General features: G+C 41.8%; 1 long non-coding RNA gene across 1 annotated transcript; it reads right to left on the bottom strand.

Moving 5' to 3' along the window:
- Positions 1–1,180: 1,180 nt before the first annotated feature.
- Positions 1,181–2,052, bottom strand: LOC107304433. Its single transcript, XR_001550525.2, has 2 exons — positions 1,732–2,052; positions 1,181–1,481 (listed from the first exon to the last, which is right to left on the bottom strand). It is a non-coding gene; the product is annotated as an uncharacterized LOC107304433 (long non-coding RNA).
- Positions 2,053–3,016: the final 964 nt, after the last annotated feature.

The following is a 3,016-nucleotide window of genomic DNA, read 5'->3' as shown; positions in this document are numbered from 1 at the left end:
TATTGTTCGACGGATTCGTTGTTGATATCAGCTGGAACATTCGAATTAAGGGAGTACAAGTTATCAACTTATTGTCAAGACGCTGTCATCAGATAATTTAATGGGTGTTCGTTGGACAGAAAAGAAACACGTTGACTCCGATAAGAGGGTTGTACAAGAAACACCTCCAACGTCTCCATTTGATCTGGATGCCCCAAAATTTTGATTGATCTCTAGAAGAAGAAGAAGAAATCATTTTTCATTTTTTAGAGAAGTTTTCTAGAAGAAAAAGAAGAAATCATTTTTATTTTTATTTTTAAGAAGATATTTTTTACCGGTCTCAAAACGCAATTGGATATATGCAGCAATCTTTTTTTAAAAAATTAGGGAACTTAGCTTCAGGGGTCATTGTTTGTTTTTACATGTAAATAGTCAAACGACATACTTGCAAACAAAAATAATTTATAAATAAAACTTATATATACGTATTCGTAGCGATCTAATAATCAATACTTAAAAAATAAACTTTGGTGAAAAAGCTTCAAAATCAACTCTTAAATTAAGATTAAAAATTAAATTTTATAGTAAAAGCGAAAAAATATGGATGTCAACTAAACAAACATAGATATTATGGACGGACCTAATATCAATTAAGTAGGTAGGAGTGATGGTTGTATGGCTTTAAGTCTAGACCGGCTAATTACCATCACGTGGAGCTAGCCGAAAGGTTCTTGACGATTCTCGGGTATCAACTAAACACCTTAATCGCTACCTGCATCACTGCAATGATGCAACCACTAGGCTATATGTTTTTCTACGTAAAAAAAAAGGCAATTTCGTTTATGCCAGGTTCTAATATTAATTTTACCTCTCCTTTTTAGGTTTTTGTTTTTGCCCTTGATTTTTTTAATGAAACAAACTGGTTACCCTTTCACGAGAATATATTAAAGGACTATTTTACCCTTTCACGAGAATATCATTTGTACCCTTATTTTTTAGTCATTTGTGTTGTTATCATCCATTATAAATCTAGAAATATACAAAGCAATATATTATTAATTCAATAACATGTTTGAAAACTTATAATTTTTTAAAAATTTTGATAGAGTTTTATCAGAAATTGGATACAATTTTAACAATAATTATATATTGTTAATGGAGAATAAGCACAGCAACTGTAGAATTATACAGTATTTCCTACTTGCACAGATTACCCCCATTTTTTCCATGGGAAATTCAATTCTGATCACGGCAATATTATCCGCATCAAGAATCAACCAATTCACCCACTTATTCTTGTTGAACATCGCAACGAGAAACCGCCAAAGAAGGCAAACATTTCATTTCACCGATCCAGACCACCAAATTTGCATCGGCCAAAGTCGGCACCTTTCCTCACCACAGCCACCGCCCTCCACTCATCCATCCATGCAAAATCAACCCATCAAAATCACCCAACATCGGCAACACGATCAGCTCAGCCAGAACTCGCCACCATCTCCCTGAGAAAATCACAAGAACAAATCAACCAAAAAAAGGAAGTAACTTTCCCCTCCCTTCCACCCCTAGAATCCAACCAAGCAGCTCGACGAACCCACCCACCCATCCAGGCCGCACCCCAGAGGAACCACGATCGCATCAACCGCGAATTCGCACGAGAAGCAGAAGCAGCAGAAAGCAGAATCGCAGGTCATCGGATCCAAGAACAAACAGAGGGCTACAGCAAGATCGCCGGATCAGGCGGATGCTCACCGGAGAGAGGACGAGGTGGCGGGGTAGCAGCGCCCAATCTGGCGCTAGCTCTCTGTCCCCAACTCCGGCGCGGAATGCGGGAGGGAGGGGACGATAGGAGGAGGAAGGAGACGGGTGCGCCGCCGCTCACACCGCGCCCCCTCCCTGCCGCGCACCCTCCCCGCCGCGGTCGCGCGCCCAAGAGGCCCGCCGCCCCGCCGCAGCAAGGCCCGCCGCGGGCGCGCCCCCTCCCCGCCGCCGCAACCTTGGCCGTCGACGCCCACAAGTCGCCGGCCGCCCGATCCAGCTCTCTCCCCTTTGGTATTTGCCGCTTGGTCTCAACAGGGGTTAATGTGGTCATTAATTATTTCGAAAATTAAAATCTTTTATTTTTTAATCTAAATATGTTGGTTACCTAACAGTCAATCTAACAGTCATCCAAAACAGGGGCAAAACTTTCGTTCGGTTTTAAAAAGAGGACAAAAATGAAAACCCAAAAAAAATAAATCCAATATTAGACTTAAAAATATGGGGAAATTATAAAAAAAAATTAAAAACCCTACGGACAGGGCCCGCGATGGTCGCATTGGCAGTTGTTAGACAGATCGAGATTCTATACACATAGGTTCTATGGTCATTGGACTTAACACGTCGACAGAGAAGTTAACCATTATAAATCTGATTTAGAGAAGTTACGTGACAGAAGGCTCGTCCAGTCGGACAGGTCAGGTGAAAGCTGGGATCCAAACGCTGGTCAGCCATGGCGACCACGACATACCACACAAACACACATCTCACATCCGTACGGATTGGTATGTGTGGCTAAACAAATTTCCTGTGGTGGTTGGTGCTAGTGACACTGTACTGTACTACGCGCTAACTCGAAACAGAAAGTCCTTGCCTTGGCTGGTACTAGTAACGAATAAATTTCGCTTGACTTTCGCTCGTTGATGATTGTAACGAATATTTTCAGAACTGCTAACGAACGACGCTGACATGCACAATACGACCTCCTGCCTCGGATATTCTTTTTTACAGCGCAAGTGCATCTACTCTTCATTTCTTTTCTTTTAAAATTCCTGCCTGCGTATCTCACAAATTTCAATAATAAAGAATAATGCTGTCGTACAGAGCAGTATTTATATCAAATCTCAAGGAAGCATCTGGGCCCATTGGACGTCCATGTGCATAGGCCCAGAACACACGTACATCTGGGCCTGAAATTTGGCCCATTCATACGATACCAAGAGTCGGACTAGAAAGGCCCATTAATATCCTCTCTCGTGGGTATCGTCATTTCTTGTCC

Source organism: Oryza brachyantha, chromosome 6, assembly GCF_000231095.2.
Source record: "Oryza brachyantha chromosome 6, ObraRS2, whole genome shotgun sequence".
NCBI lineage: Eukaryota > Viridiplantae > Streptophyta > Magnoliopsida > Poales > Poaceae > Oryza > Oryza brachyantha.
This window is presented reverse-complemented; position numbering and strand designations above follow the sequence as displayed.